This window comes from Rhinopithecus bieti, unplaced genomic scaffold, assembly GCF_001698545.2.
Source record: "Rhinopithecus bieti isolate Rb0 unplaced genomic scaffold, ASM169854v2 scaffold_115, whole genome shotgun sequence".
Taxonomy (NCBI): Eukaryota; Metazoa; Chordata; class Mammalia; order Primates; family Cercopithecidae; genus Rhinopithecus; species Rhinopithecus bieti.
This window is the reverse complement of record NW_016803181.1, coordinates 1123068-1143683: the sequence shown is the minus strand read 5'-3', so window position 1 is coordinate 1143683 and position 20616 is coordinate 1123068. Positions and strand designations below refer to the sequence as shown.

The window sequence follows — 20616 nt, the reverse complement described above, 5'->3', positions numbered from 1 at the left end:
AATGCCTCTAATTTAAGTTCAACACAAGTGTTTCCTATTAGGCCGATGATAATAGCTGTGGTAAGATTTGGTACCACACAGTTCTTAAAATAAAACAGCTCTTCTCAAGTGTTTTGGTCTCAGTGCCCCTGTACATGCTAAAAGATTATTGAGGACTTCAAATAACTTTTGTGTATGTGGGTTATGTCTGTGGATTTTTATCATACCAAAGACTAAAGCTTAAATTTTAAAAATATTATTTATTTTAAAATAAACCCATTATATGTCAGCAGAGCTAATATGTTTTGTGACGACAGGTATATTTTCTAAAACAAAAAAAAACTAATTAGAAGATAACTGGATTCTTATATCAGTTCTGTATTTAATCTGTTATGATCTGCTCTTCTGGTTGGAAAGGGGAGGAGGGTTCTAATGCCTTTCTCAGATAATCATGACACTGCAATTTGACAAGCAGTAGTTCTTGAGTATCAGCTGCAATATGGAACATGAAACCATGTCAGTGAACCATTCATACTCTGTTACACTAAAACTCGTTGGTCTGTTTTAAACTTTGAACAGAGATTTTACCCCTACAGGATTGTGTAACACCATAAATTGGTCATTTGGAAAACACTTGTTCACTATTTTGTGCAGGTCTCCCACATTTTGACAAATTTCATTACACCATATCAAAAAATCACATTCATTATTATTGCCACTAACCTTACCAGAACAAATTTAAATGCTGCAAAGCTGTCAAGCTATTGGTGACAGATGTAAGTTCTAAAACATAATTTGACTTGAAAGTTTAAATTCTGTCATTGGCAACAAATTCCATTCTGTTGAAATAACAAGCTAACTTTGTTAATTTTAAGAAAATATCCGCGAAAGACCCAAGTCAGAACAGCTATCATTTGTCATTCTTTTAATGAAAATGGTGTGCCATGAAAAAAATACCTAATTTGACTTGGAACTCAAATAAGCACACAATTTTTTTTAGACAACCATGATACTTCAACCTACAGCACAAGTGTGTGTTTATGTGTTACTTCCCATTTTGTCACACAGAATAGTAAAATAGGTATTCTCAATGTCAAAATTTAACAAAATTTATCATTTATTTTTCCTGCTTCATCAGGTCATCTTTAAGTAAAAGCCACCTGATATTTTACTGCAAGCATGTGGTGGTGAAGAAGACAATGACTGCTAGCATGGTTTGTGCCACTGCCTTGATTTCCGCTCAGGCACCAGCAGTCTTACCCACCATTGCTTTGGTGCAGTCGGTGGAGATGCCAACAGATCAAAAGCACAAGTAGTATGTAAGTATTATTATGAAAGGAGCGTGGACCTCATACACCACCCAGAAAGATCTTGGTACATCCAGGGATCTGTGGATGACATTTTGAGTACCATTGAAATAGGAATTAATCCCTAGATTAAAATGAAATAATGGGGTTCAGTCCACAGTCTAACCCAATTTATAATTTGACTATGCTCAAAAAAATCTACCTTGCCATGTGTTTGTTAGTTTAAGAGCAATGTGCTGTCACTAAAGAAAATGATGACAAGTCAATTTTTTTTTAAAGCATTTTGGTTACTCATCACTTTGGGCCATTGCAAAGGCTGCCTATTGCTAGAAAAGAAAGAAGTAATTTCCCCCACGTCTATGGTTGTTGTCATCAAATGATCCATTTAGTGACTCTCTCAGCAATCAATGGCAGCTAATCACAACGAGTGAGCAATTTTGGAAAGCTGTGCTAAGTGTCATTTTGACAACCAGCTTTTCAGAAGACCAGAGCTGAACAGGAGAGTAATGGGGGAATATAGGCATTCCCACGTTAACTGGAGAAGTAATACTTCCAGCAAAAACACTATTGGCAACATGATGTTTTCTCTAGTGATTCACTTCATAACACGTGTTTATCCTGACAGAGCAGGGAAGTATACACCTATGCCCTTATCAAACTGACATGTGTAGAACTCAGATTTAGCCTTTTCAAGAGAATTGCCCAGCCCATGCTAAAAGCTATAGTAGAAAGTCAGCTGACTCATCCAGAGCATTTTTTAACTCGCCAACAAGCAGAGGCAGGAGCAGAGCGTGTCAAAGGCTATTTGAGAGCAGTTATGCCAACTGGGCAGGCACAAGCCATGCCAATTTTTGTGGTTTCTCCAATTCGTGTCAGAACAAGGGCTTGACTCTGTTTCCCACACTGGGTGGGTTTCTCTGAGTTATGCCCATTGCATGAGTGTAACAAGGTGATCTGATTCATCCATGGTCACGAAGTAGGGAAAGAAAGATTATTTTTCTATTTCAATGGTATAAGGGCATAAAAACCATGCATTGGTCCCATATCAGTAGATAATCAATGGTAAAGCATAAGTACGCAGCCTTGGTGTGGAGAGGGGCACATGCTACTCATTCTTATTTTTTCAGAGTCATCGTACTTGTCTTTATGTTTGAGCTTGTAGCTGTGCTGCCATGAGGAATTAATGTTAGATTCTTGAGCACTTTCTTTCACCTATTTCTCAGTGTAGCTGTAATGCTCTGTTTACTGTGCTAGGTATGTCCTAGAAAGTCAAATGATTCAGTCAAACCAGCACCATCAGAGTCAGTGTGATCTTCCATAAGACATATCTGATCATAAAGCCCCAAACCTACAAATAAAGGGTAGGGGGCCTGTTGGCTAGCCTGGCATAGATCCCATAATCAGGGCCTTGTTGACCTCTATCATTGCATCCCCTTCACTTCCTCATTTGTCACAGGTTTCAGATATGTGGATGTGTCTGCAGGATCGTAGATGCCTTCTTGAACACATTTGCCTGGTGGCAGGAGCTAAGTCCTGGCAGAAGTCAGGAAGCAGGTCTAACGGGCATCAGCAGAGAAACTAGAAATGCTAACCATTGTCTCTATCTCTTTCAGAGCTGTCTCTCTTCATTTCCAAAATTAAAAGATTTTTACTTCCCCCACCTCATCTATATATTTCATTGGTCATTGTAGGCCTTCTCATGATATAAAAAATAAAGACCATTACCTCATTGGTAAATAGGTGGATCAAAGTCTTTATGTATAGCTACATATCTGATTTTTTCCCTTCATTATCTCAATACCAAAATCAAGACAAGTTATGGGTTGGGTAGGGGAACGAGGATGGGAGGGGCTTGCCTTCCAGGCAGGATGAGAAGCCTTGCCGAGGTCAGGTTGCTTTGCTATCAGAGTCCATGCTCTGACTTCAGGCATGTCAGGTCTTTGGCAGTCTCTCCTCTCTGGTTTCCCCTCAGTTAATCCCATCCTGGTCAAGTTTGTTGGGGCGGCGGGCCTGTTAGGATCCAAAGAAGCACTAAATAAACGTTGATTGAGGCAGCTTGTCCTAATGATGGCAATTATGACTCTGATTTTTTTCTTTTAAGCCATAAAAGCACTGGATGTTACAGATGGAAGGGATTTTCAGTAATTTTTTGGAGGAAGAAACTGAGTCCCTGAGAGGCAAAGTGTATAGTTTGATTACAAGTTCTCCCTAGTAGGAGAGGCGAGGAATCAACCGAAAGAGCAGGAAAAGAAGCCCGCATAGTAATGAGCTTCGGCTGCCTGCACCTCTTCCAGCCACAAAAGGAAAAAAAAAATAAGAAAGCTGCCTCTATTCTACTTCTTTTCAAAGCTGCCCGGCTGTTAATATTTTAGTAAATAAGAAGCAGTGTCCAAATTCTCATTCAAGTTCTCCCATCCATTGAGTTAATAATCTAAATTATAAGAATATTTACTTTTTCACAGCATTAAGTAAACTTTCACTTAATGGAAAAACATGGCTCATAAACATTTGTATTCTTCCCAAACTAATCCATATGCCGACATGCTTATCTTTCTTCCATGGGGTAGGAAACCAGGAGACCTTATGAAAATATATGAATACAGGTACACGGATATGTTTTTTCCATGTGGTAGCTCAAATATGGTTCTTCCACCTCAATCTCAAACTCTCCAGATTGCAGACATCTTACCTACACACCAAACTAGCATTTATTTTACCAAGGGCACTACTTCTCCTTTTCTCTCCCTTATTTCAACAGACAGGAGAAGAATATCCAGATAAAGACCTCCAGGCAAATGCACTAGAGAAACTATAAAAGACTCTGAGGATGTTTGACGCCTTGAGTCTCTATGCTGATGCCATCATCTCACTTCCTGATCTCTGATCTTTTCCAGGACTTGGCTCCCTATGCCCAGTGAATATAAATTTTCACAACTGTGATCACAGCCCTGGCTAAATAGTGCTCCTGGTCTTTGTAGGCAAAATGCTTTCTCCAGCTTTCTGCTAGTTCTTAGAAGCCAGTGTGAAGGAAAAGGGAGGTCATGAAGCATCACTCCAAGCTGATCATCTATTCAGTTGTCTTGAGAATTATGTAGAATAAAATAACTGTCTTCCTGAGTGATAAATGTCTAAGACTTTGTCCCAAAGTTGGGTGTTCTCTGAGGAATTGCTGGAGACACTATTGCCCCCTGTGGCTAGGTAAGCTTTCCAGACACAATCCAAGGGAAGCAAATGCCTTTGGTGAAGGAGGAGAGACCCCTACGTGGCATGGGGACCAGTAGCTGAGAGTGGCTGTATGGATAATTCACACCAAAAGTGCTCCAAATGCTACTTTCATCTAAATGGACTATAAGGGTTGTCATCAGGCCAGGGAAATGCAGATATTTCAAATCTGAATTTCATAGTATTAGCATTGCATCAAGCCAAAAAGATTAGGAAAGTAAATGAGTGTAATTTTCTAAAGCAGAATGTTTGCTAAAAACAGGCAGCTCTCTAAGAAGAAAAAGAGATAGCAGTTGAAATTCTTTTGTAAATGTAAATGTATAATTTACATTAAACTCTTTCCTATGTATTATAGCTTTTGAGATATGCTATTTAGTCTTAGGAGAACTGGTTACCTCATTTGGAATGACTCAATAAAGAGATCTTAAATATTTAACCCTGATCTTGATATAAATGTAAAACAGCTGGTTTCATTTTAAGAAATTTTGACTTTTGTTAAGCAAAACAATTCTGAGAGCGCATTTTCTGACAAATTCATATGATTAACCTCAACATTCTGTTTATAATATATAATCACACGGGAAAAAATGCATAAAACCAGGATAAATTACTAAATTCACAAATTCTTATTTCCCAAAGAGTGAGCTTCACATCTGGAAAAGCTCATGCAATTAAATAGTATGTCCAAGAAAAGATCATCTGAAGGAATTAATATAGCGCTTTTTTTTTTTTTTTTTTTTTTTTTTTTGGCATGCATTGCTGGTTGTATCTAATGGAGAGCATTTGAACATATATAATGTCAAGGGCATCAAATTTTTTAAAAGACTCTGTGTTAATAGTGTCCTGGGACGTGAAGAGAACATCCATAAGTCTGCTGGGGTTGTCCTGTGCCTCAAGGTAAGACTGTACCAAACAATTCCAGAGAATTCACCGTCTTACATATTTTAGAAAGGCTCCTATGCCTGCCATTGATCATGTGGTCCTCATTATTTTTTTGCAAGCCATTGAGGCTTCCTTTTTCCACAATCTAGTATCCTTTCTTAAGCCCATTTTTTTTCCTTCTCTTCTCTGAGAACCAAGGCCACCAGACAAAGTCACAGCCCCAGCGGCTCCCTGCTGCTCTCGCAAATTCTTACAACTGCACAATGGTCACCCTGCAGAAAAACTCAACTCATTGCTTTGTGGAGGGTCAGAAGGAAATCCCCGCAATAGTTTGAGAAGGAGGAGAAGAGTAAAAATCCAAGAAGAAAAGAGGCGTTCTTCAGCCACAGAAAAACATTTTTTGACAATGCTACGGCAACAAAAGTTAGCTAACACATTGCAGGACTTGATTATATGAATTGGAGAAATTATTCCCATTTGGCATTTTACCCCCAGCCTTTTTTAAAGAGAGTTTGTATAAGACTGGCAGAGGAGAGAGGGGAGGGAGGGGAGGGGAGGGGAGGGGAGGGGTTGTGTGGTGCTTTGCAGCAGGGATTAGGATGATGTATGACAGGAGTTTATGATTCTGCCTCTCAGGTTTTTCTGACCTCCCTATCTAAATAGGTCCCTGCCTTCCCCCATCATTGATATTAACCATCATAGCATTATGCTTATTTTCTGCTTAGCATTTATTACGATCTGTAATTTTTTTTTTTATTTTTATTTTTTGAGACGGAGTCTCGCTCTGTCACCAGGCTGGAGTGCAGTGGTGCGATCTCGGCTCACTGCAGCCTCTACCTCCCAGGTTCAAGCGATTTTCCTTCCTCAACCTCCCGAGTAGCTGGGACTACAGACGCCTGCCACCACACCCAGCTGTTTTTTTGTATTTTTAGTAGAGACAGGGTTTCGCCATTTTGGCCAGGATGGTCTTGATCTCTTGACCTCGTGATCCGCCAGCCTTGGCCTCCCAAAGTGCTGGGATTACAGGTGTAATTAATTTTTTAAATTGGTTTGTTGGCCCATCTTCACACTGAAATATTGTTCCAGGAAAGCAGTAACCCTACTTGTTAATCATTTTTATACCTGTATCACAGGCAGTACCTACAGATAATAAATAGGATAAAAGAATAAATGTGTAAACAAATGCTATCCCCAGAACCCAGGCCTCCTTGACTCAATTGCTTTAGAAGACTTTATTTCCTACCCACCCATCCCTCTGTAGCAGGAGCCTCATGAATCATATTTGTCAGCATTGCCTTTCATTAATGGATAACTATGGACAGAGTTCTCCTTGCAGTTCTCTGTGTGAGCCCAGCCAGCCAACACCCCACAGTTAAAGCTTGCAGTTGTTTGGTGTTTAACTTTGAGCACATCGATGGACTCAAGTTTCTGTTTGCAAAGTCAGACCACAGAAATTAAGTTAATTGAGACATTATGGCAAAAGAATTTTCCTTTGGGGATGAGTTTATAAGCTTCTCCAGTCTTTTGGGATGATTGGCACATCTTTTCTGCCTAATCCTTTCCCTGTGCAAAAATGAAGGAAAAATGATCTGCTATAGGAGAAAGAAACAAAGGACTATGGAGACATTTGATTATCTTTTAAAGTGGGAGATGAACTAAAAACCATTTAATGGCCTCTTTAAGTGAATGGTAGAGGGGGAAAAAAAGGCTAAAGTTGAAACTAGCAAATCTTTTCTTCAGAAAAGCAAGCTGAAACTTTGGTTGAGTAAATAAAATCTGCTATAGCTTATATTAGAAAAGCACATAGGGAGAGTAACCAAAATAAAATTTGCATCTAACAGTTATCCATTAGTTAGAAATTTTTATTTATCATTTTCAGGCTTTGAGTTATATGGTGCTTGTATATTTTCAAATCTTTATTTGCGAATTGCAGTGCATATAGTGTAGTGGGGAGAAGAGTGGGCCTAGCATATAGAGGGGCCCCAAAAAATCTCACGTAAAAGAATAAATAAAAGTCAAGTAATAAGAAGATTGTCCAAGTATCAGTTATGTATAACCTTGGAAAAGTGATGTGACCTCTCAGCGCCTCAAAATCCTATTTTGTAAGATGCTCTCTGCCCAACTCAGAGGGTTGTGTAAAACCCTAATGGCATCGTGCATATTAAAAATATATATGTTATAAAGCAGAATTAAATATGAAGTATAATAGTAATATTTTGTAAGAAAATTATGAACCTCACTAAGTTCTTACTCAATATCTATTATATATACTATATGATTTTTTTGTTTTCCCAGTTTTTGATATTCTGCAGTTTAAAAAGATGAATACACTTCATTGTAAAATTTTAAATAGGAAAAATGTTTTTAAAAAATTGAAATTCCTTTACCTGATCCCCATTCCAAATATGTTCTCAGAGATAAATCCAGTCGACAGTTTGATATATAATCTTACTGATCTCTTATAGCAGGTATGTCATATAAGTTGTATATATTCTTTTTACAAAAATTCAATTACACTATACATATTGCTCTGCATTTCTCAGTAAACAGTATCTCATAGATACCCTTTTATCTCAGCACATATAGATCTGCCTCATTGCTTTTAATGGTTTCATAATATTTCATAATGCCATTATTTCTCAATAATTTATAGCAGATGACTCTAACAGCAAAATTCATTGTATCATTTTAAATAGGTTAATGGTGTGGCTAAAGAAGCCTTACTTTCTCAACAGAAATGCCATTTGCATGATTGGCATTTCTAAATCCTTCAGCCTCAGAGAAGATTCTAGAACTTCTCATTTGTGGCTACTTTCAGGGTAGAACAACTGTTCTTCCTTGTGTCTCACCTGAATATCTGCTGTTCAGATATTGTAAGACTGTTTACAAAATACGATTTGGCAGAGTTTCCTGGATACCGTTTTGGGCAGGACAATCAGTCCTGGTTCCACCTGTTATGATGTTAGGAAAAAGTCATTAAACTTCTCAGTATTGTGCCTTTTTCTTCTTACACAATATGTTCCAGAGCTGCTCGTAACCCCTTCATGGGATTAGTGTGAGGCTCAAGGAAACCGCAGAGGTGAAAGCCATTGGGCACCTAAAGAGATGCTACAAGGATCAGAGGCCATCTAGATTCCACAGTCAGGAATGCCTCAGGAGCTATTTGTCCCCATCCTCTCTGTGAGTGCATATTTAATCACCTTGGAAACCCTATAAGACAGGCACTGGTATCTCCAGGTTTATGAGAAAGTGAAGCTTCAGGAAATTAAGAAGACTACCTAAAACCCTATTCATCTTCAATCGGAGTGGAGGGCTTTAATCCTGAATCTACCAGCTCCACATTCTGTGTTTATTCAACTAAGGAAAACAAGTCTTCAATGATCACAGAATCAAGGTGGCTTTCATCAGGCAGTGGTTTCAGGTGAAGTTCCTGGAATCTTACTCTTGGCTGATGGCAGTGCTTCCCATCCATGGCTTACATTGAGCCCAGAGTATATTTCTCAGTGTAAAATGTGTTCAGGGTCTTCAGGAGGAATAAGTCAGGTATTTACAAGTTTTTATCACGTTGTGGTCATTCTCATTCACACTAGAGTTAGGGTAGCCCAGCATATGAATTTGAGGGGTTCTGTGGAGCTTTCGTTTCTCAAGTGGGCTTTGTCCCAAGCACAATGAAGAGGGCAATGTCCTATTGCCAAAGTGTACCCTTCTGGGGCTACAGAAGCCTGATCAAACGTCATGATGCCATGTGTGGAGCTGCATGATGGAATGAGAGGCAGTGTTTTGCATTCATTGAGAAGGAGCTATTTCTTTAACTCACCTCCGAAAACACCTGTCATTGAAGACATTTTCTAGGTTTCATGAGGCAAAGACATTCCCAAGAGACAGTCTGGTTGTTTGAGTACCCACTACAGGCCTGTTACCAAGGGAAATAAGGGGTCTTCCTTGCCAGGCATGCTGATGCTTTGAGCTTATTAACTGAGTCCAATTGTTCTGTAAAATTCTACGGTTGTGTAAAGGGTGATTACCCAGGTCCTACTTCCCTAAGGTGAGGAGAACACATACTGACAATAGCTCAAGGGGATTCTAGCGCAAAAAATCCAAAAAGGGCAAGCAATGACCCTGGTTATTCCTGCTGATGACACCTCACACAGATGACTCACTCTGAGTAATAGCAATAAAATTGACAGTACAATTTTGCTGTCACAATGTAAGAGTTGCCTTTGTAGATCATTGTATTATTTGTTCAGTTTCAGAAGAAACAGATTGGGCCAACTTCTGAAAACAATATTATTTTTCCTAGATGCACTCCAAATTTAGGGTTGCCAGGCCATCAACTAACCTGCAGCCTTTGACACAGTGAGCATGGAGCGGTGTGACCCAGATTAGTGATGCCTGCTTATGACTGTCAGGGCCTGTCATCATGGATGGTTAGCTTCCAAGCCTCCCAGGCAATCCGTGAGACATGGACTTACCTCAAACCACCCAACGCATGTCTGGCTCCTGCAGGATGGCATGCTCTGACAGCCACCGGGTGCCTGGGCCACCAGGAGGTCCTGCTGTTGCTCTGCCACTGGCACTGCCTCTCCCCATCCTCATCTACATCCATAGAGATGGAAGTCCCACCCTGTTCATCCTCTAAATTCGTGTGCATTCTCAGGAGCTAAACAAGCAAGGGACTGTGTTCTCACGTGTATCATTTGTTCGTGTAACAAAGATGTTTAGAAGACTGTTGATTATCACCCCCTCCAGTCATCATTCTCACATTAATCCTAGCAGTTGGTGATCTGGAGAATGTTCTCAATCTTCTTGAGTTTTACATTTCTATCCTCTAAAGAAGAAAGCGCCTCACAATGTTGTTCTGAGGTTTATGTAATTCTATGAAGTGTTTATAAAGTTTAACAACATAAAAGTTGTTTTTTAGTGGTACTAACAACCAACTAGTATTGGATTTGCCCCATCCATCCAATATTATATTTACACAAAGTAGAGATTTTTACCAAAGAGAGTTATGCAAATCTCTGGTCTATTTGCTGTATCTCTGGGGAGATCTAGCTTTCAAAATATCAAAACAGGAGAATATTGCTTCCAACCACTGACTCCTCTGGCCAACTTTTCACCCAGAGGGAACAATCTGTCCAGATCAGTTTAAGGTGACTTGGAGCTTTTTCTCACCTCCTCTTAGATTCCATCTCTGTGAGAAAGAACCACTGATGGGCCAAGCTGCGTGTGCTCAGTTGAGAATGTTGATTCCCAATACTTTCTCTCACACTTCACCACCATGAAACTCAACCCTCGGGGATCTTCTCCCAATGTATCAGCGAACAATTCTGGATGGAATAAGTCAGCATGTTTCGGTCCTCTTTCTTTTAAACCTACCTTAATGATCTGAACCCTTTTCATGAGCTATCTACTTAACAATCATGATAGTTAGTTAAAAATAATCTTAATGAAAAGAAGACATTTTATTGTCACGATGTAAAAGTTGCCTTCATAAATCATTTTATTATCTATTCATTTTCAGAAAGAATAGATTGGACCAATTTCTAAAGCCAAAATTATTATTTTTCCTAGATGCACCCCAAATTTACTTGATGTAAATTGATATCCAACAATTTTATATAATGTTTAGCAACTTGGACAATTTTACAGAATGTCATTTAAAAGTGGAATTCTCTAGAAAAGCTCCAGTGGAAATGGCATGGTGTTTTATTATTTGTTGATGACATGATTTTTGTATATGATCCTGTTCCCCATTGTGTTCTGGATTCTGGTTGAGATTTCAGTGTTGATTTATCAACTTTCTGGGACCCTCTGCTCAACATGTTCTGTTTGCTCCTCTGGATCCACTCCCTACCCTTCTCTGTTTTTCCTCTGCTCCAGGAGACAGATGGGTCTGTGTAAATAATTTCAATGGCTTGTACTCCCTTTGGCTTCCAGTTCTCTTTGGGCAAATGGGAAGACACAGCAGGAGATGAGAAAGAGGAAAGAGAGTGAATTCAGAGAACGTGTTTCCCCAGTCCTTCCCCATGAGGTCACCTCAGGCTAGTTGTGCCTCTCAACAGAGACCTGTGGTCCTCTCAAGTTAGTGTGCTCTACAGGACTTTCTCTTCAGGGCTCCAGCAACCCCACCCTCCTCAGGCCTAGAAATAATATCTCTTAAAGATCTCCTACAATCCCACCTTTGTAAATAGTCTTCAAAAATAAATGTTTCTTATATTACCCTATTTTGAATGTGTCATTCACAGTTTAAGATTTTGATTGAAACGGACCCTCTAGTTCACATCTTTGTACTTTTTCTTTTATTCTGACTTAGCCTTTCTCTTGTAAATTATCTAATTCTTTTTCTTTTTTTTAATTGTACTTTTTTTTGTAGCAGTGGAGTCTTGCTATGTTGCACAGGCTGGTCTCAAACTCCTGGCCTCAAGTGGTCCTCCTGCTTCAGTCTCCCAAAGCACTAGGATTATAGGCATGAGCCACTGTGTCTAGCCCCTTTTTACTTTTAAAATATCCTTATAAACATTTTGTTTTAGTGTCACTTTTAAGGGAGGCAAGATATAAACAAGAAATAAAATTTTAGTTATTTGGAACTTTTTAAGACACTTCAAATCTTTTGAAAGACAAGGTAGAGATGAAATCAAGGCAGAGGAAGAAACAAAAAAGGAAAGTAAGAAAGAGTTCCTCAATTTAAAGATATTCAAGGACATCATCATTACCACCATCAACAAAAACCATTTCGTACTCTTTTAATATAATCTAAGCTCTGGAATAAACAATTCATATCCACCATGGAGGCCTCAAAGTGATGTCATGAAGCAGGTGCTACGATTGTTCCATTTTACAGATGAAGAAAGTAAGGCTTGGAGGGGTGAAGTAACTGATCCAAGGTCATACAATTCCCAGTAAGGCAGGAATTTAACAGAATTAAGTCAAGCCTTTGTAGTACTGAGTTAGAAATAATCATGCTTTCTCTACTTTTGCTAGTATGAATTATAGCACTCTTGAAAACTAACCAGTAAAATAGATACAGACATTCTAGAGCAAACTGTCAAATCATTATCACTACTGTAGTTTAAACCCTTCTTACCAATCGTGATTATTTTCCTTTCTAAACCATCCTGGACCTTAATTAGAATTATAGCTCTTCTTGGTCTTTTGTGCTTAGCCTTCCATCTGAGTGTCTCCAAGGGTCTATCTCTAAGCTGTCTACTTTCATTCCTTTTCAGCTCCGTTATTGGTGACCTATTTCCTCTGTTAGACTTTCAACTGACCATCTTTGGCAACTTTTTAAGACAGGTACTTTTCTATTTCCTACCATCAGCAGCAACTAGAAACAAAAAGAAATTTGCTTCTGAGAACATAGATACTGATCAATCAGAAGCCAAAACAATTTTTTAGCTTTATTCTTATTCCACTTTTCATCAGCATTCTCTCTTTTGCTAATTTGAAATAGAGACTTTGACTTAATAGGAGGCCCATGGCAGCTGACCTACTGGAGGAATACCCTAATCAGGACTTCAGATCAAAACGCACTTTATGGTGGAATACAGTCAACCAAAGTTCTCACAAGGTTTTTGAACACCAATTTAAATGGCTTTCATTATAACCTCTTTAGGATGATGGATGTAACACTGAAATTTTGTCTTCTAACCATACAATTTCACCAGCAATATTCAGGAAGATTTTCCAGACATCTGTTTCTATTTTTCTCTTTATTTTTCTCAGATTCCCTCTGAGCTCATTGGCTGACCTTGACATCACAGCCAAGCCCTAAATGAAAGCATTTTATCACTCTCCATTTTTTTCCAAAGAAGGTCTTGAGATTTTATTTTCCAAGCAATAACAGATTCCATTTCTGAGACTTCTTATCATATCTTTAGCCACATCATAAATAACTCGAATTTTATATTGACAAGGAAAGTTCCACTGTACTTTTTTTTTTTTTTTTTTTTTTTTAAGAAACGGGGTAACAAGCTGAATAGGACCCCTGGTTACTTTATATAACATGGTTGGTATAACTTCGTTCTGAACTATGATGAAAAGCAGAAAATTGGGCATATTTGTATTTAAAGTATAAATTAGTCAAATTTTGAGCTGACATTATAGCAAAGGAACTGTCAAGTTTGAAATGCAGTCTGATGCCCTTGAAAAATATGAGAATATAATTAGAAAATAGTACACAAAATTCAGGGCTCTCAGAAGATCAGCCACAGAAGGATCACGTCATCCTCGGCAGAGTGTCTCAAATTTGTCTTTCAAATTGTTGCCCCTGAAGAAGTTCAGTGATGTATCCAAGGTCACATACACGGATTTCTGCCTAAGTGAACCTTCTTCCTGTTTTCCTGGGCATCGTGTCTGAGAATGGCTGTCCGACTCATTCTTTTCTAAGCCCTAGAGGGACCAGGTTATGCAATTCTCCACAGGTATTTTGGCAGCTTCTTAGGATATTTGACTCAGGCCTCATCTCCACTCTTCTCTTAGGAGAGAATAAGCACGTTCTATGAGGGACATCAGACCACCAGAGAAGATGGTTACTCCCACAGCAGGATAACCGCCTTGTGGGATTAGAAGACCACCATTCTATGATCCAGCTTCAGATGAAATTTATTGAGCACCTACTATGCATCAAGCACTGTGCAAGGTACTCCCACAGAGACTATCTTTCTTGGGTGAGGAGGTTTACATACCTAACCTGATTCTACCACCAATTAGCACTGAGACCTTGGACCAAACTTTGAGTCTGCTTTCTTTCTATAAATCTGAAGAAACGTTACCTGGCCTTCTTATCTCCTAGAAGTGTTATGTGGGTCAAATGAACTACTAAGTGGCAAAACACTTTCTTAAAATGTTGTTATTGAAATATAATGTACATACAGAAAACCGCATAAGTATATATGTGGATACATTTCACAAACTAAACACAGCAGTGGAATCAGTGCACAGTTCAAGAAACTGAATGAACATTACCCCATGAGTCCCCATCATGTTCCCTAATGGCTGCCAGCCCCTCAAAGGGTAACCACCATTCTGACTTCTAACAGTCTAGCTGTTTTGCCTGTTCTTCTACTGTACATAAATGGAGTCATATGCTATAAGCTTTCTGGTGTATGGCATTTTATTTTTCAGAATTATGCTTGTGAATTTCATCTGTGTTGCTGTGTGCTTTTGTAAGTTCTTTGTTCTCAATGCTGTGTGAATTCCATTGCATGAAGAGACATTTTACTTCCTACTCCATTGATAGACACTTGGGTAGTTTCTAGCTTTGGTCTGTTCACAATTATAAACATGCTTGGACATGCCTTTTGCTGAACATATGTATTCATCTCTGTTAGGCATATCTTGGAATTGGAATTCCTGGCTCCTAGACTTTATGTATATTCAGCTTTGGAGATGTTGCCAAATGACTTTCCGAACGGTTTCTCCAATTGACAGGGCCAATAATAGAGCCTGAGAAATACCAACATTAGGTATTCTTAGAATTCTTTTTTTTCATTTTAGGTAAGTAAATTATTTCTTAATATAATCAGATTACCGCCATTTTGAATGACTCATCTCAGGATTCATATTAACACACATGAATATTTCATATATTCATACTGTGTGTCTGAGGACATTTTATTATTCAATTTTGGTATATGCAGCATCTGGATCGATGAAAGTTAAGGCCACTGGAATATAACATCCATATTTATGCTATTCTACAGAAATAGGACATTCCAAGCTTGGCTGAATCCATATGCCATAAAATATGTATTTCTCAACTAGTCTTATGTCGTAGCAATGGTTATTTTAAAAGTGTAATTTAACTAAATTAACTAGTGAGTCTGGTACTCAAGGTAAAGACCTTTGGCTTGAAGAGCTTCTCTAGAAGGTCAGCTTTTAGTTTGGAGGAGCCTCAGAGACCCTTTAGCCTACTCTCTTATCCTGTGAGGAAATTGGGGTCCCCCAAAAGAAAGGACTTACTCATCACACCGGAGCTGCTTAGTATCAGAGCCAAGACCAGAACCCATATCCCCAGAGCCTCCCTTGACCTCATTTACATCGTCCCTGCCTCAAACTGGCCAACGCTTCTTAAATAGTTAAGGAATAGATGCTGCTACACAAGAAGTGACCACAGAGGAAACCTCATATGGACAGGACAGCGGAGAGAAAGGCCTAGGTGAAGTCAGTGAAGACAGAGCGGCTGTCGCAGTTGACTGTTCAGAGAGGCACTGAGGGACAGCAGTGGTAACATATTCTACTGGTCATTCCCCAGGCTGCCAGTGAGTGCAGACTGGAGACTAGACAGGAAGGTCTCACAGAGCAGTCCTGGCCAGTCACCCCTCCCCAGCCACACCTTCCTTCTGAAAACTTCCTCTGAAGTCTTCTCCTTCCCACCAGAGTTCTACCCGTTGACCAGATTACTCTTCCCACAACCTTCCCTCATGCTGCTCCTGCCTTCACCCTGCTAATTCCTGCACATCCTTCAGATCTCTGTATCTTCTCACTCCAGAGCCTATATAATCATCACATCATTCCTCCCCCATGCTTGGCACTTCTTAAGTCCTCAGTAAATAATGAGGAATGAATGAATGAATGAATGAATGAATGAATGAATGAATAAATGAACATGCTATCCAATGCACTCCTTGTATAGTAATAGAGGCAGAAATCCTTGCCCTGGTCAACTTACCTTAGTTTCTTGTTCTTTGTCAGGGGACAGGAACAAGGGGGTTGTTGATATTGTTTCTTAAGTAATTTAAAAAGTATCCTCAAGTATTGATTCTAACCTACAAGCAGAGTTAAGAACCACTGGGCTTGGGCAATTGTTATCAATTCTGGTTCTACGTGAGAATATTTACTTTTAAAAAAAAAATTACTTTTTTTAAAAAAATTAACCTTTATATAATCAAAGGACATTTTGAGACTTAATTTTAAGTAATTTGAGACTTACATAACAGTTGCAAAGAAAGATACATTTTTAATAAGAAGAATCAATGAGAATGGACCTCACATTTTTAATTTTCTCAAAGCCTAGAATGGTTCTGTTTCTCTGCTCTTCCCAGGGCACCCCTTCCTACTACCACTGCCCTCACCAGCAAAGACAAATTAAAAGGAGTGGGGGAGACAAAATGAAGCAAAACAAACAAAAACCTTCCATTATAGGATGACAGAATGGCCAGAGAGGAAAGGAGACAGCACCAAGCTAAGAGAGAAAATATAAAAACAAGAGGATTAGATGACATCAATGCAGTGGTTTTGCTCAGAAGACAAGGAATGTTGGAATGTAGGTGGCAAATTCCTGTCCCGAGGGACAAGTTTCAATTCTGTAACTGTTAGGCATGAAAATACAATAGGGCTTAATCTTACCAAATATAGATCCACCCTGGCCAAGTACAGGTATGTACCTTTGTGTAGTCATTTATTTGCCCTTCCCCTGCCCACTGCTTTCCATTAGCACATTGTGAAAATCCTGCCCTGAAAAGAAAAGAGACTAAAGCAAAAATTGAGTTAACACATTGGATTCTTGTGACATAGCTTAGACAGTTCCTCCATCGTCAAGCCCTTTAAGTCATATTCAGTGAGTGTTCTGCTGGTTGGAAGGAGTTAAGGCATTTTGCTATTAATATCAGGTGGCAAATGATAGGCCAAGAACATCTGATAGTTTTTGCTGCTCTGTAAAGTTGAGGTTTAGCATCCAAAAGTAGTTTCTTTCCTTTCATTAGAGAAGGAGGAAAAGCAGAGTGAATAAAACAGGAGCTGGAGTCTTGCCCACATAGTTCTATGAACCTGGGCAAGCTGTTTCACCCCTCTGTGGCTCAGTGTACTCATCTACAAATAAGGGTAACGATAGTACCTACTTCAAGAGTTGTTAACAGGACTTAATGAGTTAATTAATACATGTCAGAAGCTTGGAATTGTGCCTGGCACATAACAAGGGCTCAAGATATGTTAGCTATTATCATCATAGTTATATGCTTGGTTCAGCTATAAATTCTTATTTTGAAAATATCCATTCGTTTCAGTGTAATTGAAATATCAGGAAACAATTTGAGCATAATGTAAATGTCAAGTTTACTCTCTGCAATTTTATCTGCAAAAAATATTAGGTGAACCCAAGAAACTGCACCCAGCTGAACTGAGCTGTGAAAGATACACAAAATCCACACATTCACAAACCTGAGAAGCCTACCAGCTAGTGTAGTTAACCACGTATATGATGGGCCACACCCATCCACAACCATCGTTACAATGTTTGATCAATTTCAGATAATCTCCTCACCATTTCACAACAATTTATCAACTGCAACCCTTCAGATACCCACTTCCACAAACAAATTTCTGTCTTTTTTTCTATGAGTGTTTATTGGCAAGTTTCAGGGGTTGAGACATACTGTCAGGAAGAAGTCCTGGAAAGCGAGCACAGTAAACAGGAAAGACAGAACTTCTATTGGTGCTCATTTCAAGATGGTGCCTGCATGTTTCAAAAGTCACCAAGCAGAATGCCAACCCACAGAAAATATTGCATAATGCATAAGGGCAGAACAGAAAATTAGGACCTAAGTGTTCAGTACCGAATATATTAGACTTTTTCTTTCCTTAAAGTATATTCAGACTGAGGTTCCTAGAATTAAAAGAGTTTTTAACCACAGAAGAGTTATTACAACCTTAAATTTCTGGATAAAATTCAGAGTGAAATATGTGCAAAACAAAATTGAGATCATTCCTGAATAACCAAGTTAAGCCTTTTGAGGCACTGAAAGCAAAACCCTTTCTGTGTGTCTTTCTCTCTCTCCTTCTCTTTCATACACACTCTTCAAACCAATACAAAAAATTACTTAAAGAAAACATAGGCATTTAAATACATAAACTCTAAATAAATCTACAGTGTAGGAAATTTTGAGAGTACAAAAATAAGGAATGCACAAAATTTAAGCAAATGTCTACCCCCATTGCCCCTCCAAATGTAGTTTTACAATCTGCCTGCAAATGTTTATCAGTAAGAAGAAAGTGTCTAATGGATCAGAAACCTTATAAAAACATATTCAAGTAGAAAAAATGTTTTCCTCTATCTAAATGCCACTGAATCCTAGGGATCAAACAAACAAACATAAAGACAATACATAGCAGAGGCAAAATGCCACCACCCTGTTAGTTGATGACTTCCTGATCTCAGTTAAGAAAAGTCAGCTTGTGCTGCTCTGCATCTTCTTAGAAGGTAGAAAGAAACTTAACCCCACGCAAAACCCCATGAAATTCATTTGCACTTACCTAAAGTTCCCAATACCCTGAAGTCTTATAAGGAACACTGCTTCATTTTCAATTTACAAACAAAAGTATGCATTACATTCCTGCCATCTGCCACGTACTGTGCTCAAATGCCATGCTCACCATTACCACCTGACAACCATGGTTGTGGGAGCGGGAGGCATCTCCGCTCCCCTAAATTCAGAGCTTGGACTAGCACCAGAGCTGCTAGCACCATTAGAGGGCAGCGTTTTCACGAGCTCTGGCAACATCCAGGGCATGTGTAGAGAAGTGATCAAGACTCCTTCTTGGGGGGTACCCAGGAAGGTAGTCTCTGCCCTGAACTTGGCTCTTTTCTCAGACTATGTGACATTTAACTTACTCATTGAAAAGAAAGATGTGCTGTTTATAGGGCCAGTACGACCACAGGAAGTAGCAGAAATCCTGAATTTAGAAATGGTAAAATTCCTGAGAGTTGAAGGCTTATTGAAGACTGTGAAAGATCATCTCTGGAAACAGTAGATAGGAAGCCATGAATAAAGCCAGTATCAACCATCTTTATGGGGATGAAGCTACAGGACAGGTCTCACTGGCCTCAACTTAGACTTAGCTCCAGAGTCAGCTAACATCTCTCCCAGGAAGAGAAACTTGGACAAGATTCAGCATAAACATTATCCTGGACCTTGCTGGGCATTCTTCTCTAAACAGAGTTCACCTGAGCCTTCAAAGTATTTCTATTGCTGGAAAGTTGCCATTGTAGCATCCTGTAAGCCTTCTCATAATGATCCAGACGGCCATCTGGAAGAGAGTGGGTCATCAAGGTGGAGTGACAAGCACGGACTTCACCATCAAAGATCCACCTGGGCCTTTACTCAGTGCTCAATCAAAATGTAGGATTTGGATCCCAAAGTGCACCAGATGACAAGGACTGCGGGTTCTGAACAATAGGTCTTGCTCTAGACAAGCCCAAGGGAGCAGGCATGGCCTCTCCCATAAGCTCTCAGCTTGGCTCAGACTTATAGATCTAACTTCACCCTGACTTCTTCATCTTCCTTCTCCACCCTCTTCTTAACTCCAAACACAATGATAGCTTTCTCCTCTCTAACACTTAATGGTTTCTCTCATTTTAGTGCTAGAGGTCCTTGGACAGTTTCTGTCAAGTACTAGCCCTACTTGTCTGCAGATCCTGAGAGTCTTAATTGATAGATTCAACTGTGCCTATTTCTGAACCATTCCTGACCAAGAAAGTAGTCCCACCAGTCAGTGCGGACAGGAATTAGTCTTTTGCTGTCAACTAATGGTTTTCAATTAGGGCAATTTTTTCCACCCAGAGATAACTGTCAATGTCTGGAGACATTTATGGTTGTCACAGCTGAGAGGGTATTAATCAATAGCACCTAGTGGGTTAAGGTAAGGAATGTCATTAAACACCCTACAATGCACAGGGTAACCCCCCACGACAAGGAACTGTCCAGCCCCAGCTATTCATAGTACCAAGTTTGAGGAGCCCTACTGTAGACCTAGTCCCAGGGATGAGGCATGGGAACTGACGCACAAACTGAATCAAGCTTTCTTTTACTGCCCTATTGTGTTCTCCTTGTCCTTTGATTTCTGCCTCATACACCTGCTTCAGGCTCTGGTTTCCCTGCTGAGTCCAGAGTCTCGCCTCAGGCCCTGCCTGTTTGTCAGATACCTTGGTTTATGGCAGGCCCCTCACCTGGATCTCCAATTGGAGTTCTATCTATATAGATCCACAAAGCCATAATTCATCTAATTTTCAGTATTCTTGCTGCAAGAACCCTTTCTACTAATCCCTACTTACCAGATCGTATCCCAGGAACAAAAACAGTGAAGTCAGCCTGATTTCCAGGGTATAGTAATATATATATATTACTATATATCCAATATAGTATACTATATTGGATATAGTATTCTGGACTTCTGACTGCTTTTCTCAGGGGTCATACTGCACCCAACCAGGGTGCCATTTCTTACCAACCCC

The 20616-nt window shown here is 39.4% G+C and overlaps 1 long non-coding RNA gene across 1 annotated transcript; it reads right to left on the bottom strand.

The window, feature by feature from the left end:
- Window positions 1-13082: 13082 nt before the first annotated feature.
- Window positions 13083-18976, bottom strand: LOC108526831 (uncharacterized). The gene is made up of 2 exons (XR_001884612.1): window positions 18759-18976; window positions 13083-14834 (listed from the first exon to the last, which is right to left on the bottom strand). It is a non-coding gene; the product is annotated as an uncharacterized LOC108526831 (long non-coding RNA).
- Between the last annotated feature and the right edge of the window lie 1640 nt (window positions 18977-20616).